General features: G+C 44.2%; 1 pseudogene; it reads right to left on the bottom strand.

The window, feature by feature from the left end:
• Positions 1–2,934: 2,934 nt before the first annotated feature.
• On the bottom strand, positions 2,935–17,128 carry LOC124509763 (AP-2 complex subunit sigma-like; annotated as a pseudogene).
• Positions 17,129–25,210: the final 8,082 nt, after the last annotated feature.

Below are 25,210 nucleotides of genomic sequence, written 5' to 3'. Positions count from 1 at the left end.
GACAGAACGCGAGTGGGTTAGGGGCAGAGAGAGAGGGAGACACAGAATCCGAAGCAGCCTCCAGGCTCCGAGCTGTCAGCACAGAGCCTGACGCGGGGCTCGAACTCACCAGCGGTGAGATCATGACCAGAGCCGAAGTCTGACGCTCAACCGACTGAGCCACCCAGGCACGCCTGTTGGGAAACTTCTAAAAGTGGGATGTCTGGGCAAAAGTCCTGTGTATGTATTATTTTGATTAAACATTAGTAGAGTGCTCATCTCCAAAGAGGATGTACCAATTTAATGTACCACCAGCCAACACTAAGAATGCCTATGTTATCTATAAAATCTGTAACTATTACTGCGTAACAAATCACCCCAAAACTTAGTGGCTTCAAACAACAATAATAATTTCTTTCAGTTTCTGTGGGTCCAGCCGAGGAATGACTTGGCTGGGTTGTTCTGGTTTGGGATCCTTCAGAAGGTTATGTTCAGATGGCAGCAGGGCTGGCGTCATTTTGAAGACTTCCTCAGTCCTGTGTCTGGTGTAGGACTGGGTGGAGCCAAATCGTTGGGCAATGAAATTGCTGGGTCCACTGAAGTGTCTCTTTCTACCCTTTTGTGGTCTTTCCACATAGTTACTCTAGCCTGGTGGCATCAGGGTGGCCGGACTTCTTTGGAAACAAGAGGCAAGATAGGTGCCCAGGGCATAGAATTTAAGGAGGCATTCTTTTTTTAAGGCTGACCCTGCATTGGCACAACATTGAGAACGAGTGCTTTTTTTCTTTTTTTTTTTTTGAATGTTTATTTATTTTTGAAAGAGAGAGAGAGCATGAGTGGAGGAGGGGGAGGGGCAGAGAGAGGGAGACACAGAATCTGAAGCAGGCTCCAGGCTCAGGGCTGTTAGCACAGAGCCCAACCCGGGGCAGCACTCACGAACTGGGAGATCATGACCTGGACCGAAGTCAAATGCTTAACTGACTAAGCCACCCAGGTGCCCCGAGGATGAGTGCTTTTTTACATTTTGGGACCTGGCATATTTCTTGCCTCACCTTGGTCCTGGCCCTGCTTACACGTCACATGACATCCCTCCTACACACCATTCTTCTGAAGAATAACAAGCCCACCCAGAGGCAAGGGGAGGAGGTGCAGAGGAGAGAACTCCATCTTGATGGGAAGAGTGTCATTCACCTTGTACAAAGAATATATTGAATACACGTTCAAGCTCTGTACCTTGCCAGTCTGACGAGTAAAGCATGGCTTTCTATTTCAAAATAAACTTCTTTCTGAGTCGCCTGAGTGGCTCATTCACTTGAGTGTCTGACTTCAGCTCCGGTCATGATCTCAAAGTTCATGTGTTCAAGCTCCAGGTCTGGCTCTCTGCTGTCAGTGAGGAGCCTGCTTTGGAACCTCTGTCCCCCTCTCTGTCTGCCCTTCCACCCCTCCCCAAAATAAATAAACATTAAAATAAAATAAACTTCTTTCTGAATGTAGTGAGATTATACTTTTAACTTACATTCCTCTTATTATAAGTGAGGTGAATATATTTTGCGGTCTGCTTTTTCTTTGGCTAATTGTCTTTATAGCCTTTGCTCATTTTTCTGTTGGTTTTCTATTGGTTTTCACCCATTTTTCTATCAGTTAACTCAATGTGTGAAGGGTTAACCAATCTTTTGTCTGTGATGTGAATTGTGAACATTATCTCAGTTTATTGTTCACCATTTGACTTTGTTTATGATAGCTTTTTCATGAAAAAATGTATTTTTCTGTAGTGAAATTTGTCTTTTAGCCTTCTGTATTTTCTGTCATGCTTGGAAAGGCCTGTATCACTCTGAAATTATAAAAGTTTTTTCATGTTCTCTACTCCTGTGTATGTGTGTTTAGCTTGCTTTTTTTTTTAAATTTATTATTTATTTATTTTTAAATTTATATCCAAGTTAGTTAGCATATAATGCTATAATGATTTCAGGAGTAGATTCCAGTGATTCATCCCCTATGTATAACACCCAGCACTCATACCAACAAATGTCCTCCCTAGTGCCCACTAAAGGGTGGACCTTTAGTCCACCCCCCCATCCACAACCCCTCCAGTAACCCTCAGTTTGTTCTCTGTATTTAAGAGTCTCTTATGTTTTGTCCCCCTCCCTGTTTTTATATTATTTTTGCTTCCCTTCCCTTATGTTCATCTGTTTTCTATCTTAAATTCCTCATACAAGTGAAGTCATATGATACGTGTCTTTCTCTGACTAATTTCACTTAGCATAATACCCTCCAGTTCCATCTATGTAGTTGCAAATGGCAAGATTTCATCCTTTTTGCTCACCGAGTAATACTTCACTGTAGGTATGTGTGTATGTGTATGTGTGTGTATATATATATTATATACCACATCTTCTTTATCCATTCATCTGTCAGTGGACATTTGGGCTCTTTCAATACTTGGGCTATTGTTGATAGGGCTACTTAGCTTGCTTTGTTTTTTAACATGTTTCCCTTTGATGCATTTTTAGTATTAGATTAGTATTTTTACTTTAAGTTGTGAAGAAGGGATTCAAATGTCTTTTTTTCCAAAAGGTATCCAGTTGATTTAAAATGTTACCTATGTCATGTCACATTCATGAGATTTGTCTCATTTTTGTCTCGTTCTTCTGTCCCATTCATTCATGTGGGTGTTTACGTGATAGTTCCATGTGTCTTTGATGGGACCACAGATTTATTGGGGGCTCCACACATGCACTCACGATGTCACCCAACAACTGCATGGTTACTCAGTGCCCACGAGGTGGCTTCTGCCCGAGGCTGTGCCCAGAGGCAGTGGGGTGCAGTCTTCTCCCCGGTGGCCCAGGCCCAGCTGATGCCTTCCTCCTGGGCAGCTGAGGAGGGCACCAGGGTGGCCCCCACCTGGAAAGGGGGTGAGCAGGGAGCCAGTGGTCAGGGTGGAGGGGCTGGCTGCCCTCACCCCAGGGAGTGGAGCGTCTGCAGCTGTTTCACCATCTGCTGGCTGGTCTCTGGGATCTTGCCAGCCGGGAACACCTTGTCCACAACCGTGTAAACGTTGTAGAAGTTGAACACCAGGTCCAGTTCACAGACATTGTGGAAATACTCCTTTAAGACCTCCACGAAGTTGTGGATTGCCTAGCATTGGGAAGTGATCTAGAAATGCAGACCTCCACCAGGTTGGTGTGATTGATCTCGCACGGTGGTTACGCGTGCACCTCCTCATTCAACCCGTTCCTCATCGTCATCGAACTGCATGTACCATGTGGCCAGGTGCATCTTGCCCATGCGGTCCTGGTTGAGGACGTAGAGATCTGGGGACTCCTGTCTGGACCCCAGCTGCTCAGTCTGGTGGCTATTGGGCAGCTCCAGTTCTGGCAACAGTTCATTTTTTTCTCCCCACAGTTTTAGGAATCGTAGCCACGTGATGTATTTTAATACCTGGTAGTCTACTTCCCCTTATTTATCATTTTCATGATGTTCTGGGTTATTCCTTCTAGTTTACTTTTCCATGAAAACAATTCCTACACTTGATCTTAGCCAAAAGGCCGAGAAGTGATCCGTGAAAACAATTCCTTAAGTTAATTGCATGGTGATATTACCAGTCATTAAATGTGATTAGGATGACACCCTGGGGTGTTTGGGATTTTTCTGCACATAAAAGAAGGAAATGGGAGGTAACCTGGCATCCTAAAAAGAAAATTGGCACTCGGAGGCATGAATTTCAATCTTAAACCTGCAGAATATTCTATGGCCTTGATCCAATCCATGACAATGCTTGAATAGAAATGAACCAGGGTGCTGAAGATTAATGAGAAGAAAAAAACCCTAACTTTTTATAAGATCGTTTTCCTCTTTTAATAATTTTAGTGTGCCAGATCTCTCAGGGTAATGGAATCTCTCTTTAGTGACTAGGAGTCATGCATTATTTCTGATTGTTCATCTGTGGTGGTGTTTTGGTATAATTTGCAGAAAAGCAATTTTTTCCTAAAAGCATAGAAGGGAGTAGTAGATAGGATTCAGTCATTAGAGGTTTTATTCACAAATATTATGTTGGGCTTTTACATGATTTCCCACAAACAAATAAGTCTAATGAAGTCTCCTAGAAGCACATTTTTGTTACTTTTCCATTTCAGTTTCAGGACTGTAAACACACGTTTCTATGTTGTGACTAATGCACAACAATATTTAAAGCCTAGGACTTGGCTCATATTGAAACTTTCCTACTGAAGGGATCAAAGGCATTTTGCTATTACTCTTTCTCCATTTTCCTGGGATCTGGGAGATACTGCAGAATCTCTTGTGGTCCATACTTATAAAATTCTTGGATTTATTGAGGTTTTGCTGTTATTATTTAATAATCAGTCTTAGGATTTTGCGATTCCTATCCAGGGAAAAAGCAAAGCTCAAAATTCAAGAAAAGCATGAATACGAAGCAAACAAACTGAAAATGTGAAGACCCTGTCATGTATTGAATTGTAGCTCCAAAAAGATGTATACAAATCCTAACCTCTATACCTATGAATGTGACCTTTTGTGAAAGTAAGTTATTTCTTAAAGTTTAAGGTTCTAACATGTTGATTTGATACATTTATATATTGCAATATGATTGTCACCATGGCTTTAGTTAATACCTCTATCACCTCACATAACTATCATTTTTTTTTTTGTGGTGAGAATATTTAAGATCTAGTCTCTTAGTAATTTTGAAGTATGTAATTCCATATTGTTGACTATTGGGAATAAGCTCTTTGGAGGTATGATTAGTTAAGGTTCTCTAGATGAAATCATCCTGCATTTAGACTGGGCCTTTAATCTAGTAACTGGTGTCTCTGTGAGAAAAAGGGGAAGATTTGACACACAGAGACACAGAGGAGAGGACGCCATGTAGGTGGAGGCGAGGATTGGAATGATGCATTCACAAACCACGAAAAACTAAAGATTGCAGGTAGTGACCAAAAGCTAGGAGACAGGCATGAAACAGATTCTCCCTGAGGGCCTCTGGAAAGAACCAACCTTGCTAGCACCTTGATTTCGGACTTCTAGTCTGCAGAACTGTAAGAGAATACGTTTCTGCTGATTTAAGCCACCTAGGCTATGGTAATTTGTTATTGGAAAAAAAAAAAATGGCAGCCATAGGAAATTAATATAGCCCTGTCAGGAGAGGCTGGGAAGGAAAGCTTTTGTTCTGAATCTAGCACACTTGTGTTTTGCTATTTGTGTGTGTGGGTTTTTAAAAAATTTTTTTTTAATGTTTATTTATTTTCGAGAGAGAGAGGCAGAGTGCAAGTGGAGGAGGGTAGAGAGACGGAGATACAGAATCTGAAGCAGGCTCCAGGCTCCAAGCGGTCAGCACAGAGCTCAATGCAGGCTCGAACACACAAACCGTGAGATCACCACCTGAGCCGAAGTCAGAGGCTCAACCGACTGGGGCCACTCAGGCACTCCGAGTCCAGCACACTTGTGAAGTAGAAGAAATATTTCTTCAGCAGCTTTCTGCCTCCACCCGGTTCTCCTTCTTTTGACTTTCCTGCCCTGGTGTCCACTGTGTCAGGCCTCATTCAGATTGCTCCTTTGTGAGTCACTCTCTTCCAAGTCACAAAAGTACCCTCATTTCCTCTTCAAATCTTTTCCTGTGCCAAGACCTCCACCGGTGATCAGCTTACAACAGCTTGTTCACAGCGTGGTAGAGAACAATAATGTGGGGTGTTGACCCTCTGAGGAAAATTCTTATCTTTAAGACAGATGGAAAGGACTTTACCACAGAGGAATTCTCTCTTCTGGTATAATCTCTAGAATTAACACGTGGGCGAGGTGGATACTTTTGCAGAGGCTCTTCTTCCGTCCTCAGACCTCCGTGCCTTCTCCCCCTCAACTCTTTGCCAGGAATCCTGGTTTCCATGGCTTCTTTAGAGTGAAAGAGGGACCCCACTATCTCCATCTACACAACTGCCCTCTCCAGGCACAGCATGCCACGGCAAGTGGGGGCCAGGTTGGGCAAGACAGATTGGCCTGGAGGTTAAGGTTCGTGGAGAAACTGCTTTGAAGGAAGGGAGATTTTTTTTTTTTTTTTTTGAGAGAGAGAGAGAGGGTGCAAGTGAGTGGGGGGTAGAGAGAAAGGGAGAGAGATAGGGAGAGAGAATCCCAGTGGGGCTCATGCTCACCAGAAGTGAGGCTCAAGTTCACCCAATGTGGGGCTCAAGCTCACCGGATGCAAGGCTCGAACTAATGAACCGTGAGATCATGACTCAGCCAAAGTTGATTGCTTAACCAACTGAGCCACACAGTCACCCCCAAAGTGAGATTTTCTGTGAAGGTCATGTGTGGGCTGAACGGCTACCTAATTTTCACAGCCCAGTACAAAATAAAAATGTGGGGCCCCCTGCGCATACATATTAAGAATTTCATCATGGTGACAGCAGAGCATTAAACCATGTCAGGCCCCCCCTCCTTCTTCTGAAAGAGAGAGAGTGCATGCAGGGGAGAGGGGCAGGAGAGAGAGAGACCGAGAGAGAGAGAGAGAGAGAGAGAGAGAGAGGGAGAGGGAGAGAATCCTGAGCAGGCTCCACATTCAGTGTGGAGCCCAGTATAGGCCTCGATCCCATGATCCTGGGATCATGACCTGAGCTCAAATCAAGAGTCAGAATCTCAACTCCCTGAACCACCCAGGTGCCCCAATATCAGGGCCCTTCTAAACATGGGACCCTGTGCCACCACACAGGCTTCACACCCATGAAGCTGGCCCTGTGTGGGAGTCACCGAAAGCTTTGAGTCAGAACAGAGGGGCTGTGTTAACTTGCATCAGTAGGTGTCTATTTGTGGACTTGAGCTCATTCCAGAAATTGGTGTGGCACAAAGAGAAGCTGCCACTATCAGAGATGTGGGCTTGGCATGGGGACTCAAAGGAGGGGATGTGCAGGTTGGCTAGATGAGGTGGTGCAGGTGATGGAAGAAAAGAGAAAACAGAAAAAAATGGCCTGATACTTAAAATTTTCTCCACCAGGAGCCTGGTGTCTGGGGGAGTTCTTGTTTTTGGACCCCAAAGTCATCTTCTGCCAGTCCAAGAGCCAATTATTTGGCATAAGCAAAGGGGTGAGGTGCATGTGATGGGAAATTTGGGGTGAAGAGGAAGGATGGGATACTGAAGCTGAGGGAGAAGCATACAAAGGCAGAGATTTAGGGGAAAAGAGGCACATCTAGGGGACTTTTTTTTTTTTAATGTTTATTCATTTTTGAGAGAGAGGGGCACAGAGCATGAGCAGAGGAGGGGCAGAGAGAGAAAGAGGAAGACACAGAATCTGAAGCAGGCTCCAGGCTCTGAGCTGTCAGGACAGAGCTCGACGCAGGGCTTGAACCCATGAACCATAAGATCATGACCTGAATCAAAGTCAGAAGCTTAACCCACTGAGCCACACAGGCGCCCCTAGAGGACTTTTCTAAGTGTAATTCTATGTGTGAGTGATGTAACTCCCCTGCCTCCTTACCCCACCTCTAACTCCCTCCCTCCCCTCACCCTGGCAAACCTTTTATAAAAGAACAATTTCTTAGGAATCTTTGAGGGGGACAGAGAAGTGTTTATCAAGGGTGAGAGCAGAAGATGGGGCAGTGGAGGTTAGTATATTGTAGCCTTGCTAGAATGGAGAAGTAAGCTTCCATAGAACTCACTCAAATGAAGGGGGAGGGCTGAGCTAACCAGCCTCAGAGAGATCACGAAGACAATCGCTGTACACTTTTTTTAAAATTTATTTATTTATTTTGAGGCAGAGAGAGCATGTGGGAGGGGCAGAGAGAGGGAGAGAGGCTCTGCCCTGTCAGTGTAGAGTCCAGTCCAGGGCTGCAACCCATGAAGCGTGAGATCATGACCTGAGCTGAAATCAAAAGTTGGATGTTTAACCAACTGAGCCACCCAGGTGCCCCTCTACATTTTCATTTAGTCCCTCAGCTTGGAAAAATAATGAGGAAAAAAAAAAAAAGGAAAGGTTGGCAGGCACAGCCTGATTGGGGCAGGTCTAGTTACTAGGGAAGGAGGAGGCTAAGCAGGACTGATGGCGGTCTAGTTCTGGGGGCCAGGCAAGGAGTCCAGGAAGAGTACTGAAGCCTCAAGCCTCCTTCCTGACTGACAGCAGATCAGATTTAGTCCCAGGGCTAAAGTCATGCTGTGTATATCCCTCCTGCCCAATTATTGTGGGCTATTTTCCTAGCCAGATTCAAAATTACTGCCCTGTAACATTCCCTCTGGCTCCTGGATGTGTTGCTGAGGGGTATAACATTATTTGCCTAGTCAGTAAATACCGGTAATTGACATGTTAGTCTAGAAAGTGCTATCTCTACACAACTAGTTGGTGGTTGTATGTCTGGTTGAACTCACCTGTGTCCAAACTGGTCCAAAGCCAGTGTATATTGTGGTAACTGCCAGTTCCGGAAGGGAACACCGGACATATTTTCTCTCTCAAGCAGCACAAAGAAGTTTTTATTTGCCCTGAGTAAAGATCCAACAGTATCCTACCTAAACAGGTTCTACAGATGAAATGCCTCAAGATACAATGTGTTCCCTAAAAACCCTGAGAATGTGCCCACTCATGTTGTTCAGTCTCTGTAAACCACACTGGTGTGAATGAAGGGGGCGAGTAGGTTGACCTTCAGCATTCTTGTGTAGGGTGGAGAAAGGTATTTCCAGTTACCTGCATCACCCCGAGGCCACCTCTAAGAAACACCCATCCCTTATCACTCTTTCAAATTGAAAGCTTCTCTGACCACAGCTCTGTGGAGATTCCCAGGCATCCCCACGTGCACATGACAAAGCAAAAAACAGACCTTCACTCCTGGCTGATGGTTTCCTCTCCACTCCTCAACGTAGAATTAACTGAGGTATATAATTTCTAAAGCCTTCGCTTCGAATCTGTATGTGAGTTGCTCTCTGCTTATGGGACTGCTGTTTGTATTCACTCAAGCAGGCCAGAAAATATTAATATGATGAAGTCCTAAAGTGTCATTTGGTACAGAGGTTTAAAAAAGACATCGGTTCCCCACGTTACAAAAACATAGCAATACTTAGTTTTAGATCTCTGTATTGTTGGTCTGGGTTGTCTGTAACATTGGATCCCTGAAAAGGGTGTTTGCTAGTTTAAAGTAATTGCCTGTCTTTTTAATCCTTTCGCACTTGTAATTGCTCCCCATTGCAGCCCACTACTCCTCCCTCACCCCCCACCAAGAGAAAGCCTGCAGGAGGCCAGTGGTCTCACAGCATTGTTTAAAAAAGTGAGTGAAATCATCCATTTGGGGATTCCATCCATCACATCAGATGTTTGGGTTTGTTTTGTTTGGTAGACGAAGAAGCCCAAATTGGCTGTCTCCCAGTCCATTCCACATACCACTGTGTGAAAACCCAGACCCTGGGTCTTCCCAAGAAACAACAGAGAATGGGTAATTCTGTGAGCTAAGAAGCCAGCAGTTCATCCTTTCCATCAAAGCCTGTGCAAAATTCCAGCCTAGTTGTTTGTACACAGTCTCCAGAACGGAGGGCAAAGGAGTAATCACAGCAGTCAGGTTCACTGAGGCATTCATTTATTTCTTCGAACAAATACTGAGCACCGACAATGTACCACACACCATTGTGAGCCCTGTGGCTATAGCCATGTTCAAGATGTTGATGCGGAGAGAGTTAGGTCAACCCTAGAGACAAGTGGAGTCTCAGAGCCTCCGGGAAGCACACTGTCATCAGGTGTCTCTGCTCCACATCCTCTACGTCCCACAACCATCCTGACAAGTGACTATAACCGAGGGCAGAAAACCTAATGCTTCTCAAGTAAGACCATTCCATTTCCCATCAGTCCCAGCCTCATCCCCTAGAACTGCACAGAGCCACAGTGCCCCTTCCCACTGTGACCACCCTCCCACCATAAGAAGGCGGCTGCCATAGTTCTCACTCTTCACACTAAATGTAGGGACAGATGGCCCAGGCTGGGTCCAAGCTAAAATGCAGAAATGCCTGGGCTTTTCTGTCACTGCCCGGGGTATGTCTGTCAGAGGCTGAATGAGGCTGTGAAGACCTTGTTAGGAATGAACTCATCCAGGGAAGGAATAAGCCTTAGGGACCAGCTTGACCTGTCACCACGCCTTGATCATTGAGGAAAGGGAAAAAACCTGAGCAAAGCTGGATCACAAAAACAGATTTTAAAAATATGTGTGGGATATGCGTAGAAAAGTGAGATAAATGTTAATATTTTTTCCTGTGGGAGGTGAGATTATGAGGGATTTTACTGTTTTCTTTAAACTTTTTTAGTATTTTCATTATCTCCTATAATGAATGTATAAAACATATTAATAGAATAACATTTTATGTTACAAACCATTTAGAAACCCATTTTCCATAGTGATTGGCTTATCTGCTCCTTTTCACTGTAGAACAACAGCCCTTTAGTTTACATAATAAACAACATTCAGAAAAATGCTGTTAATATTAGCAAATATGCTTCATAGAATTGTTCATCTGTTATTTATTGGCATTGGTCTCCTCTCTCTCCAAGCTTATGAAAGAAAGCACCGAGTACCAGGCCTATAAGGACACTTTAAAATGCCTTAATGATTTTCTTTAAACAAGTAACCAGCAAATCTTCATTAGCATCTGTACCGTTTGGGGGAAAAAAAAAAAAAAAAAAAAAAAGTAACCACCAATAGAAATCCATTCCCCTAAAGGATTACAAAGTATCTCTTAGAGAAGTCTGAGACAAGGGCATTAGGACAAAATTTCTAAGAGCAGTTAAACAGTGCTTCTTAACACATAATCACATCAACTAAAATTGCTTTTCAGATGGTGGAGGGATTTACAAAACTGATCAAAGACATTCACACACATCAAAATTACCATCCAAAGAACTTAGGTTGTAGTTATAGGTCTTAAGGAAACAATAACTCTGAATTACAGTTTGTGACCAGTGATTATTTAATGCATGGGATAAGATTTTCAGTAAGCATCTTAATGCATTCAAGACTATGAATTTCGTTTTCCTTAACTCTGGGCTGGGTGGTCATCAGATTTTGTTTCTAATATGGTGGAAAGCATACAAACATGCTGTTTTTTATTTCATTGCTGGGTTTAAAGTTACAGGGTGAAAATGTTGATAGTAAACCGGTTTTAAAACTGGCTCACTTGCAACGTGCATTTCCAGATGGGCCCGGGGATGGCATGGGATCTCCATGCAGGCCAGAGGCACCGAGGAGTTCCACAAAACAGGGGTAGGAGTAAATTTGACTCTGTGGCAGTTCATCAACCCACAGCTTTTGGTCTGGAAATTGCTCTATTAAAAAAAAATTTTTTTAAGTTTATTTGGAGAGAGAGCACAAGCGGGGGAGGGACAGAGAGAAGGGAGAGAGAGAATCTCAAGCAGGCTCTGGCTATCAGAACAAAGCCAGAGGGGCTCAAACCCACCAACTGTAAGATCAAGATCATGACCTGATTAGGATGCTTAACTGACTGAGCCACTCAGACCCCTTGTTCTGGAAATTGCTCTTTAATGGAACTGAAATAAATCTTTCACAATCAAGGTGGTGAGGGGAGTATTAAAAAGATGAAAATGATTGCCCAAAACTTGTGATTTTCTGATCCAGTTTGGTTTCTTCTCCAAACTCTTATTTCATCTGCTGTAATGATGGCTCCTTGCTCTTTCACAGCAACTTCACAGTTGCTCCAGAAATAGCTGATCTAAGCCTAACGCACTGAGGCGACTCTCATTTCTAGAAGGAAGTATACACAGGGGTCTGTCTCACCTCAGAAGAAAGATAGGTTTAGAGAAAATTAAACTGAGAAAGGTTAACTCTTTAGGCTTTAATATAAAACACCAGGGGACGCCTGGGTGGCTCAGTCCGTGGATCATCAGACTCTTGATTTTGGCCCAGGTCTTGATCCCAGTGTCACAGGATGGAAGCCCAACCTCGCTGAGCATGGACACTGCTTGGGGGGCATTTCTGTCTCTCTGTCTCTCTGTCTCTCTCTCTTTCTCTCCCTCCCCTCTGCCCCTCCCTGCTCACGCTCTCCCCCCCCCCAAAAGAAGATAAAATATTTGGGATCCTTTAAAATTACCTTTAAGTGCACCCTGTGCTGCAGTCTCACTTGTGATCTGATAATTCACTGCTACATCCATTTGAAGTCCATTGTCTCCTGTCAGACACAACTGTGATTCCAGAGCCTTGTTGCTAGCAGCACCGTTCAGACAGTTCAGACTGTCAAACCAGACTACCTGGGTTCAAATCCCAGCTTCGCTATTTACTAGTTGTGTCAGCCTGAGTGAGTCACTGAATCTCTCTGTGCCTGGGCTTTCGGCATCCGTAAAGAGGAAATAATAACAGTAGCTGCCACGTGTAACTGGTGTTAGGATTTAAAGCGCTAATCCACGTAAACCATTGAGAATAGTGCTTAGCAGGCAGTAAATGCCACAGAAGAGCTCCTTGCGCTCTTAGTTCTTTCCAAACTGGCCCTCTCTCCAAAATGTGTGAAAAAAATAAGACCAGCCTTTGCTATTATTATGGCTGAAGGGAATGAATATTTTTTCCCCTAAGTTTTTTTTTAAACTTTTTTTATAAGGTTTATTTAGTTATTTTTTTTTGATTTTTTTTTTTAACGTTTATTTATTTTTGAGACAGAGAAAGACAGAGCATGAACGGGGGAGAGTCAGAGAAAGAGGGAGACACAGAATCTGAAACAGGCTCCAGGCTCTGAGCTGTCAGCACAGAGCCCGACGCAGGGCTTGAACTCACGGACTGCGAAATCATGACCTGAGCCGAAGTCGGACGCTTAACTGACTGAGCCACCCAGGCGCCCCTATTTAGTTATTTTTGAGAAAGAGAGAGAGAGAGAAAGCGTGAATGGGGGAGGGCAGAGAAAGAGGGAGTCAGAGAGAGAATCCCAAGCAGGCTCTGTGCTATCAGTGCAGAGCCCAATATGGGGTTTGAACTCACAAAGCCACGAGATCATGACCTGAGCTGAAGTCAGGTGGTTAACCAAGTGGGCCCCCCAGGCACCCCTATTTTTCCCCTAAGTTTTACATTTATTATCAAATAAAAAATCTGGCATTAGAGAGATTGCAACTCCATCTTTCGAAATCGTAATGGTATTTGTTTCCATTTTTGGTATTTTTTTTCTTTTTTGTGGTTCATTTGCAAGTGTGATGGATGTGACTTTTTTAAGTATATTTATTTATTTTGAGAGAGAGAGAGAGAGAGCAAGTGGGGGAGGGGCAGAGAGAAAGAGGGGGACACAGAATCCCAATCAGGCTCCGCACTGTCAGCACAGAGCCCAACACGGGGCTAGAACCCACAAGTGGTGAGATCACGACCAGAGCTGAAGTCAGACGCTTAACCGATGAGCCACCCAAGCACCCCAGATGTGATTGATTGATTGATTGATTGATTTATAAATTAATTATTTGTCAAATTGGTTTCCATACAACACCCAGTGCTCATCCCAAAAAATGCCCTCCTCAATACCCATCACCCACCCTCCCCTCCTCCCCCACCCCCCCATCAGCCCTCAGTTTGTTCTCAGTTTTTAAGAGTCTCTTATGCTTTGGCTCTCTCCCACTCTAACCTCTCTCTCTCTCTCTTTTTTTTTTTTTTTTTCAGATGTGACTTTTTTAAAGGGCATTTTAGGAATTTTCAGCATGGGAGAAAGGCTGAAAATGTGTCAACTTTCTTCAGGCTAATAAAGCCTAAATGAGATTCTAACCGAAACCTTACATGGGAATAAGAGCACTTCCTCTAATATTGTACCGTCTTCCAGTTCACTCCAGTGTCCTGTTTACCTTTCCCCTGTGCTGCTTGTTGGCTGTTGCTGCTGTTGCTGCTGGGAAATCACCTACTAACAATACACACTTGGCCTTCCTGGTCTGCTCCACGAGCATTCTCCCCTGTCAGAGATGACCTTACTTCTCTTTGCTTTTGTTCCCTTTTCCTTCCACAGTTCATTTCCCTTCAACTCCTCCCAGAGTTTTAGTGAGATTCTTTTTCTCTTTCATTCCCTTCAATAAGTACCTGGAGCTTCCTACCTGTGGGCTTCACTCCCCAAATTCTGGTGCTCTGCTCCGCTTTGGAAGGCCTGCTTTTATATTTCTTTGGAAGGTCATCTGTGCAAATCATTACAGCTAGAGGGTTAGTACTAATGACCGGTCAACTCCATTAACGCAGTCGCCCCTCTGTGAAAGTTTACTTTTCTGGTTCAGTGTCTTTTACTGCAGTGCTTGTTAAGTGCCTTTATTGCTTGAAGAAGGTGCCCCTCGGAACCTCAAGAGTTCCTGTTTATACACAGTGCAAGGCCAGCTGAACTCTTGACAGGGCAGGAGCTCCTGAGCTTTGCCAAGGGCTCTGAGCGGGTCCCAAGGGGAGCCATGATGAAGGTTTATTTTTTTTTTTTTTTATATGAAGTTTATTGACAAATTGGTTTCCATACAACACCCAGTGCTCATCCCAAAAGGTGCCCTCCTCAATACCCATCACCCACCCGCCCCTCCCTCCCACCCCCCACATGATGAAGGTTTAAAAGCGAGTATCTGCATGGCTGCCGGCGTGATGCTAGAAGCTGGGAGAACATGCCCCGCCAGAGCTGGGGATAGGTTTGGTGCTGCTAGTGGACATGTCCTTACCAGGAGGGCTGCCATGAACCAACAGGTGTCTTGGTTCTAGAAGAGGAAGAGGCACAGTCTCCTAGGCCCCAGGCTGAGTGGATAACGACCAAAGGCTGAGTTATCATTTTGCTGACCAGACAGACCATTATCTTGAGCTCTGGTCCATACACATAGAATTTACAGAAAATCTGAACTTGCCCCAATCCCTCCAGCGTCCAGCAGGGTCTAGACGGGGTCATTGTCAGTTTGTGCTGCAGTGTGACACTAGTCACAAATCAGAGCAGTTTTGCAGGAGCTCAGCATTTCCTGCCCTGGCTGAATTTCTAAGCCCCACCCTGCAATAAATGCTCTACCTCCAAAGCTGGCCCTGTGAAGTACTTTTACTCAGAATGCCAGCAAGCATGTGACTCCATGCAGGGATCTTCTACCCTGATTGGGGGGGGGGGGGGAGGATCCATTGTCTGGGGCTGAATTAATTGCTGAAAGCTGCCCGAAGGCATGGAGTCTCAACAGAGAGTCCTGGAGAAGAGCCAGGACAAACCCACAGGCCCCCTGCCACGGGGCTTGCCTCCAGGGTATTGAGTTGCTGGCATAGGAAGAACCAGATGAGACGCTCACCCACAGGGTCAGAAGAAGCAAATCCAAGGAACCAGTGTGCATTTTCCCTCATGCAGGAGGGAAGGAAGCCATAAGTATAGGATCAGTCCTCTGAGGGGTCTCAGCCAGGTGTGGAGAAGCCTATGACCCCCAAAATGCCCACCCTCAGGCCAGGTTCTTCCTCCCTAGCATGGCCTTCAATAAACCTGGCATCATCTTGCTTCCTGGCCCCCTTTTATCCTGGCTCCACACCACGTACTTTCTTCCTGTTGGTACAGTCAACCCTCAGGTAGGAGGGGAGATGTGGGTCCGTTTCCACCTAGTCCACTTTGCTTGGACGTATGGGGTGAGTGTGTGGTGTTATTATTGCCAAACCCACTACTTGTATTCTTCCTTCCATCCAGGTTCCAACTGTGCAACTGTGGCACAGAGAAGAAGAATAGTCTTCCTTATATATCTGCCTTGGTCATCCTTTATATATCTTCCTTACTTATCCCTACGTATTAGTGCCACCATTGATCTCTTACCACAATAATCGTGCATGATAAATAACCACAGAACCTCTGTGACATATACCAGTGGCCGTTTGTTGTGCTGACATGTCCGGGGTGGTCAGCCAGGCAGCTCCACTGGGGTGTTGTTGGCTGGCTGTTGGTCGGTTGGCGAGGTGACTCAGCTCGGCTGCACACCCCGCCCATCCTTCAGAAGGCTAGCCCAGGCATGTGCTCCTGCCATGTGGAGGAACACAAGAGAGAGCCTGGAATCATGGGAGCTATTCTATCCTCTGCAAGATGTTGCTAACATCCTGCTAGGCAAAGTAAGTCGCAGAGTCAAGCCCGGAGTCAAGGAGTAGGGAAATAGACTGCCTCTTTAGTGAGAGGATGTTGGGTCAGGGAGTGTCGCAAATATCACCCTCATCCTGGTCTCACCTGGTGTTAGGCTAACTCCACCGAGAGAGTGAACTTCCGTGACAGCAATCCCAACAGAGTGATGAGTTATAGCCAACAAAGTCAGTTCTTTGTCTCCATGAATGATATAGAGAAAGATCTTTTCCTTGGAGTGTTTATAACAAAAAATGTTTGCTACAAAGTTGTTTTTTCTTTGTTTTTTATTGTTTTGGTAAGTGTTGGGAGATGATTCTCCATGGATCTCTCCTTTTCTTCATGTCTTGTGAGCAGAGGCACTAACTGCCATTTGCTCCTAATTATATTTTCAAGTATGTTTGTATAGCAAATAGCCTTGGAAGATAGAGATAGGGGCTCCCTGTGGAGCAAACAGCAGAGGGGAGATATCTCCCTCCAGAGCAAAAGTCAGGCAAATGTGCTTAGTCCCTTTATAAAAGATCCAAGTTTCCCAAGCTCAGGGTTTCTCATTTGTGACACAAAACCATTTGGTGTACATACGACATTCACCTGTGTCCCTCAGCATTGCCCCTGTGGGGTGTGGGGGCAAGAGACACCAGTGCTCATGCTGCTTGTATGCTGTGAGCAATACAATTCTTTGTCTCTGACTCAAGAGTCTCATGTCTCCTGCCAGCATCCATGAAAATATGGTAGACTACTTTGTTAGTCTGCAATTAGGGCCAGATTCCAAACCCTTCATGATTCTTCACAAGTTAAGTAATATCCTAGCAGGCTATCCATGTACCTTGCTCCTGGTTAACACCAGGATCTATTAGCCATTGCTGTAGATCCCTCTCTGTTGGTCAAAGCAACCTGTTTGTTGCCCTGGACTCGCTGTTCATTAAGATCATTCTGCCTTCTTTGTTCTGATCGTTATCTACTACCATTTAGTCTCTTTCGGCATTCTGTCATTTCCATTGATACTAGGGAGCCTACTTCCAGGACAGGATCTCCTACTGTCAGCCCTGGTCCCTACCAAGGAGAGCTACCGTCAAACTTCTCTAGGATGTCAGTGCCTCCTTCACCTGTAATCCTCATTGTCTTAGTGAAGGGAACACTCCCTCTGCCTTCCTGAGGAATACAGGACATCGGTGGCTTCTATGGTCTTGAACAACAAATCTCTTCTAATATTCCCACAGACCTGAGCTTTCTGACCCCTTCATCAACACAATGCCAAGGCAATTCCAGCATTTTTACCTCATTTCCTGTGGCCATTGTTTGGTCCAAATTCAAGGAACAGTTATTACAATGTCTTAGGATCATTCCTGGGTATCCTTTCCGTGATGTCCAAACCATGGGAGAGGGCTCCTTTATCAGTTAATTCCCCCATCCAGCCTTATAATCTGCCGTTGCTAATGATTCCACCTTCTCCCCTAACTGCTTATTTTTATATCCACATCCTCATGTGATCCTTGGCTCTTACTGGTACATACGAACAAAGTCTCACAACGTCTTTGGTGTCTATGATTTTTATTCCTGGAGAAGTATCTGTGTTTTCTACTCAGGCTACTGAGACCTCATCTTTATTATTCTCTGAAGACACTAAAAGAAACTATATTGAGGAGCATAGATATCAAGTGGGGCTTCAGTACTCTCTCTCAGCAAGGGTACTTTGCTCTCTCCTCTAGAAGGAGAGAGGGTTCAGAGGAACACAAAGATTCTTGCTTCTCAGGCTCATCCACCCATACATCCCCATCCAAATCTCAGGGTCTTATCCTTTTTCTACCTTGAATTTGATACAAGAAATTTGTTGAAGCTGTGAATTAATTCCTTGGCTTCTTCGCCACTGTTACAATTAGATCCCCGGACCAATTGAGCACATTCTACTCTGTGACTGCTGGAGGCCTTCTAGCTTTCATGTCATACCTTCAGTTGATAGTTAGCTAACCTGAATCATTGGTTTTTATGGCTTCCAGAGAGTTTAAATCAGACGAGCTCCCCAGTCTTTGTAATTCTCACCCCCGCTTCATTTAGTGTCCTAGCTGTCACATAACCCCGCATTTACCTTCTACCTGTACAGGTGAGAGTCTGTGACTGCAATGCTACTGCATGCCTGGGGGTATCCCCACCAAACTCCAGACTCCCATTCTGAGAGCCCACTTTTTAGGACCACTGCTACCACTGGTTTGTATTTGGACCTATTTATGGACCTTCAAGTCTATCTCATTGAAGTTTTTGACTATTCGTGTGTCAGTACCACACAGTTTGGCTTATTGTATTTTGATAACATGTTTTACTTTCAGAAAAATAAATAAATTGTGCTCTCGTCACTTTTCTTTTTCAAAATAGTAAGCTTGTTTTTTCTAGATTTAACTGTGTTGCTGGGCCCAGACCTAAGAGGGGGATCTGGCTCTCCAAGCTAACTCATGTGTTCTTCCCAGGCCCCAGTCCTGAGTCAGGTTCTCTTTGTTCTCCAGGCACAATTAGGAGATAGTTTACATAAATGTGAGCCCACTCATCCATCCCCCTTTGGCAAGGGCATCCCTAAAGGCCTCCACCAGTAGTGCTTCCAAGTTCTAGTGGGATCCACCCTCCTCTGGGCCAAACACAGGGCTTGAAGTACTTCTCTTGTTCAAGTTCTCAGAATAAGTTCTGAAGTTTGATGTTTTTCCCCAACTAATGTCAAATAGCAGGCCTGTAATTTTCCCAAATTTGAGAGCATTTTTCCCTGGCTTCCTGGCTGGCTCAGACTTGTGAAAATATTCTCCATGTCAACCTTGCTTCCTCTAACATTGTGCAAGACAGTGTGTGGCAAAGCCTTTGAATGTAAAACGTTTCTGACATTTTCACTCTGCAACTTGCCAGTTTTTCATTTGATTCTTTTTCCTTTTTATAAAGACAAATTAGAAAGCAATCACTACATAACCTTTGGCTTTATTATTTCTTTATCCTTTGTACTACCCAGTCCTATTTCCCTGTCTATCATTTTTTATTGATTTTGGATCGTTTGGTGTTTGCCTTGGTGCTTTGCAAAAAGAACCATTGATTTTGAATAGATCTAGGAATGTCGGGAGCATTTGGCAACACAGCCAATCTTAGCGTTGCTCCTAAAGGCATTAGACACGGACTTGCAAGTGAATTTATCATCTCTGTCTTTGATTATGGAAATAAAGACTACTGCCAACTGTTGGCAAAGACCTTCAGAGTTACCATCTGCCTATCATGACAACAAGAGCCAGGAGTGACCTGTTGAGTCTCCTACTGAACCACCGACGTCTTCAATTTCAATTCTAAAAAATAGGATACGGTGTAATGGAAAGAGAACTTTGGATGGAGAATCAGAAGATCTGAATATAGTCTGGATGTGCTCTGTCTAGGTAAAATCTCTCACCAGGCTCTGGAGAGGAAGGCTGCTGAATAACTCATAAATAGGAGGTGGTTGCATACAGACTGTACTAGATCGTCCCTAATTGATAAGGGCCAGATTTTTACCCAGTTTCTGGAAGATAGCACTTGAGAAATTAGTGGCCAAAGGACAAGCAGTGGAAAAGAGTGAAAGGAAAAACTGAAGTCATTCTCAGGCTGGAGAACTAGATGCTAAGCAGTTGACAGTTGCCTGTAAATATGTAGGAAGGACGACGGTAAGGGATGAGCTCAGCCTATCCCCCAGCCCTCGAGATGGTGCCAAGAGGAAGCTTTTGTCCAGGACCCAAGGTGCTTGCCGCTTGCCTACCGGGAAGCTGCCAGGCTGACCTGCCTGGCCAAGTGTCTTCCCTTACTAAGGTCATCCCCGTGAGTGTCTCTGCTTCTGGAGAAGTGAGGAGCTGTTTCTCCATATAAACTGTTTAGGAATTAGTGATGATGCTCCAAGGAAAAGGAAATATATCAAAATAAGAAATGCACCTGCATTTCTCAGCAGTGCAGAAATTACATTGGAAATGACTCAGCCATCTTGGGTGAAAACTTCAGAGGGCATTGATTTGAAAAACGGATTTCTCAGTTGCTTGGGCTGTGGTGCAAAATGAGACCGCCTTCCATGTCCCCCCAACCCCCCGAAATCATCAATAAATTCTGTGATTCTCAGGAAAGAGAATGGCTTTAATGGCAGCTTAGGAAAGAGCTCACAAATATGGTGAGGGGGGAAGAGACAGGTGGCTGAATAGTAAGAGGTAGGATAATGACCCACAGGTTTGTGAGCTGACTCACCTGCGAGTCAAGCAAGATTTTGTCCAGGGCAAACCTTTGCAGGGAGAAGGAGAAAATGTCTCAGGGACACTCACCCATTTCATCCCAGGCTGAGTCATCCTTAGTTCTTTCAGATTCATTCATGCCTTTTACCTTCCTGGATATTAAGGAGAAGTAGGGGTCCTGAGTCTAACTAGAAGTCAGAAGTCTTTTTGAGGTCATCTTGTTTATTCTTGATTTTCAGGTAATGGGTCAGTCTCACATTGATGAGTCACTGCGTCTCAAGTGGTCCTTTTAGCCACATCTGCCTCTTCCTTGAGCAGAGAGGCCCTGATTCCTCACTAATCACAGTAAGGGGGTGGGGAGCAGGTGTTTGAGTGCATCTGCAGGGGGCTGAAGAGAAACCCTGTGCACACCTCATCCCAATTTACCTTACCCAGGTTTCCCCCCCTCCTGATGAGGAAATTTCACTCACATTTACTCTTGGTGGAGTATTTGGAATCCCATAATCTTAAAACATTTATTTCAACTCACTTTCCACAATTTTTATCTGACTCAATATTTGAAGTGAGAGAACATGGGAAATATGGCATCTGGGTATAAACTTAGTTTGGGGGGAAAAACAGTTTTCTTTAATCTGATACAGGAAACCTACAAAAATCCACTGACAAAGAATAAGTACATAATGGAATATTACCCAGCAGTAAGACTCAATGAATTATGGTGTGCAACAAAATGGATGAGTGTTAGAAACAATGTTGAGCAAAAAAAAGTAGCAGCTCCCAGAATCCTTCTATGTAGAAGGATTGCTAATTGCTATAATAACATAGCAATTTTATAAAGACAAAATCTAGCTAAATGAACTGTTTAGGTAGGTAGTTTAGTAGCACATATGTACAAAACAAGGTGTCTGTGCATTAGTTTCCTGTGGCTGCTGTAACAAAGCATCACAAACTTGGTGACTTAAAATGACACGAATCATTCTCTCACAGTTCTAGAGGCCTAAAGTCTGAAATCAGTTTCACTGGGCCAATATCAAGGTGTCAGAAGGGCTGTGCTTCCTTCCTAGGAAAGAATCCCCTCCCTGCATCTTCCAGCTTCTCGTGGCTGCCAACATTCCTTGGCCACATCACTCTGGTGTCTGAGCCTCCGTGGTCACATTGCTTTCTCCTCTTCTGTAGTCAAGTCTCCCTCTGCCTCCACTTCCTAAGGATTATATTTAGGCCCACTTGGATAATCCAAGATAATCTCCCATCTCAAAATTCTTAATTTAACCGCATCTGCTGTCTTTGTCATATAAGGTAACATTCACAGGTTCCTGAGATAGGATCTCTTTGGGGTCTGTTATTAAGCCTACCACTATTTTCTCTTCCTTATGATTTTCTTAATAGCTTTCTCTTCTCTGTAGCTTACTTTATTGTAAGAACATGGCATATAAAAGGGGTGCCTGGGTGGCTCAGTCGGTTAAGTATCTGACTTCGGCTCAGGTCATGATCTCACGGTTTGTGAGTTCAAGCCCCGTGTCTGGCTCTATGCGGACAGCTCGGAGCCTGGAGGCTGCTTCTGATTCTGTCTCCCTCTCTCTCTGCTCCTCCCCTGTTTACACTCTGTCTGTCTCTCTCTCTCAAAAATAAACATTAAAAAATTAAAAAAAAAAAGAATATGGTTTATAATACATATCACACCAAAATATGTTTACATTTTTGGTAAAGCTTCCAGTCAACAGTAGGCTATGTGTAGTTAAGTTTTGGAGGGGTCAAAGGTTATTTGTGGGTTTTTGACTGTGTGAGGGTGGGTGCCCCTAAACCCCCACGTTGTTCAAGAGTCACTTCCTTCTAGGATGATAAATACTAAGTTCAGGATCAGCGGTGCCGGAACCGGTTTCTACTATCTTGTAAGAGCTGATTACGCACATCTCTTCCCAGCTCCACACTCTGTCACCTCAGATTGGTAGCTTGAAGTCAGTCATGTGGGAGTATTTACTCCCCAGAAATCGACAAGCCCTGTAAGTCAGAGCCTTTCCCCCAGAGAACTGGTTTACACCGTCAAGAGTGATTGCTCTCTGGGTGGGGGAAGCAGAGGGTGGAATTGGGTTTGATACGCTCTAGTTTTTAAATTGGGTGCTGTGTTCATAGGCGTTTGTCTTAGTATGCTTTGAACTTATATAAAATCCATCCACACACATATACACACCTATATATAATCCCGAATTTTTTCCTTTTTTACTTAAAGGGTGAAAAAGGAAGGTAGCAGGATGTTCCTGATCTTTCAAAAAAGAAATAATGCAATGCCAGCTGCTAGTGAGGATGTGGACATAGTGGATCTTTCATACACAGCAGGTGGAATTGTCAAATGTTACTGTCACTCTAGAAAATAGGGTGGCAGTTTCTTCCAAAACTAAACATACTCATGCCATACAAGCTAGCAATTGCACTCCTGGGACTTTATCCCAGAGAGATGAAAACGTTTTTGCACACAAAACCTGGACACAGTGTTCACAGCAGCTTTATTTGCAATAGCCCAAAACTGGAAACAACAAATATGTCCTTTGGTATGTGAACAAACTATTGTGCACAATTATTGATACAGGCAAAAACTTGGATGGACCTCCAAGACGTTATGCCAAGTGAAAAAAGCCCATCACACAAGGTCACGTATTGTATGAATCTACTTGTATTACATTCTTGAAATGACAAAATTAAAGAGATGGAGAAGATATTAGTGGTTGCGAAGGATTAGGGATGGTGGCGGAAAAGGGTGGTAAGTGCAACTATAATAGGGCAGGAGGAAGAGAAGTGGTGGGTGTGGCCATAAACAGGTAGTAAGAAGGAGATATTTGTGGTGATGGAATATTCTGGGTCTTGTATGTATTTACATAACCATTAGGGGCAACTGGGTAAACAGAACATGGGATCTCTCTGTTCTATCTTTGCAACTTCCTATGAACCTATAAGTAAATTCACAAAGTTAAAGTAAAAAAAATTTTTCTTTAAACTTTTATAGGAAAAGCTGTGACTGCTGAACAGCACCTTTGGTTTTCCCTGAATCATCCTTCAAGAGTGCTGAAGCAGTTCCAAAAAAGTTCCAAATCAGAGCACCCACCATTGTTCAGCATCATCACCATGTACCCCATCTCTGTTTCTGAGAGCTGTCATTTAAGATGGCTTTCACTCACCTCTCCCTGTCTGCTGTGTGTATGTGACCTTCCTCTAGCCCCCTTCACCACGCTTTATTTGAGCACACACCCACCCACGCTTCTTCCTGCAGGCTGTTCGTCAGCATAGGGAGCAAACACACAGGGTTTCTTCCTCATCCTGACCTGCTGCCACTTTCCTCCTCCATGGCCTGCTTTTTAATCTCTGCCCAAGCCTGCCTTGCTGTCCTTTATCACAGACACCGACCACCAGGCAGAAGGTTGAAAATATTCTCTGACAAAAGCAGCCCATTGAACTTGATGTGTTTCCTCTCCTTCTTTTGTTTCATATTTGGAATCTCCCTAGCCAGCTGGTCAATAATAATTCTTTGTTTTTCTCGTCTCTTCCCATACGCAAATTCCAGCCAGGATCAGTAATATTGCCTGCACCAGGCCAGGACATTTCAACTTTGATGGGGAGGGAAAGTAAATGGAGAACAGACTTACCCGTAGGGACTCCCAGCTTACGATACACAAGGACCAGAGGATCGTAATGGAGGGATCTTGCAGCCCTGAGATGAGGGCAATTTCAGGCCATTCTTCCCTTGGTATTTCTGCAAATTGCCTCTAGGAACCAATGCCTACTGATGAGCTTTCCGCTTCTTGCCTGGGCGTTTTCTTTCTTTTCGTAAATTCATTTATTTAAATTTTTTTTTTTTTTTTTACTTTTGAGAGAGACAAAGACAGAGCGTGAGCAGGGGAGGGGCAGAGAGAGAGAGAGGCACAGGATCCGAAGCAGGCTCCATCCAGTCTCCGAGCTGTCGGCACAGAGCCCAACGTGGTCGAACACACGAACCGTGAGATCATGACCTGAGCTGAAGTCGGACACTCAACCGACTGAGCCCACCAGGCGCCCCTGTTCATTTATTTTTTTTAATGTTTATTTATTTATTTTGAGAGAGAGAGAGCATGCGAGCGGGGGAGGGACAGAGAAGGAGAAAGAATCACAAGCGGGCTCCATACTGGCAGCGCAGAGCTCAAGGCTTGGGGCTCCATCTCACTGAACTATGAGATCATGACCTGAGCCGAGATCAAGAGTCAGACAGACGCTCAACTAACTGAGCCAGCCAGGCGCCCCACATTCATTTATATTTTTATGCACGCACAGAGCTAAAGTCAAATTGCCTTACAAGACCTGTGAAGGAAAGCAGCGCCCCTCCACCCTCTGCTCCAGTCTCATTCCCAGAGGTAACTATTCTTACTCTGTCACCTGTTTCCCTGGCCGCTTGCCATATTCTCAGTTTATCATCCAATCTTTCCATTGAATTCTTAACTTCAGCTACCACGACTAAAATTTCCGAAAGCATTTTTTCTATTCTCAAATTGTTGCTTTGTAATATCCATTTCTTGTTTCATAGACACAGTATCTTCTCCCATTTCTTTGAGGATATTAGAAATTTGGCGGGGGGGGGGGGTGCGGTGTCTGGGTGGTGCCATTGGTTAAGCATCTGACTTCGGCTCAGGTCATGATTTCACGGTCCGTGGGTTCAAGCCCCGCATCAGGCTGTGTGCTGACAGCTCAGAGCCTGGAGCCTGCATCGGATTCTGTGTACCCCCTCTCTCTTTGCCCCTCCCCTGCTCGTGCTCTGTCTCTCAAAAATAAATAAATGTTAAAAAAATTTTTTTTAAGAAAAATTTTAAATCTCTCTACATTATCTTGTTTTCCTCCATGTTCTATTTTCTCCCATGTTCTTGTATGTTATATTTTCTGTCCTTCACGCTAAAGGTTTTCCTCAAATATCTGGATCCCTAGTTGAATGATCAAATTTAAGAGCAACACATCATACATACAGCACATTAAA

Source organism: Lynx rufus, unplaced genomic scaffold (assembly GCF_022079265.1).
Source record: "Lynx rufus isolate CCGP_SWC_20201006 ecotype Redwood Valley unplaced genomic scaffold, mLynRuf1.p SCAF_1, whole genome shotgun sequence".
NCBI lineage: Eukaryota > Metazoa > Chordata > Mammalia > Carnivora > Felidae > Lynx > Lynx rufus.
The sequence above is the reverse complement of the archived record's forward strand: the minus strand, read 5'-3'. Positions and strand labels throughout refer to the sequence as shown.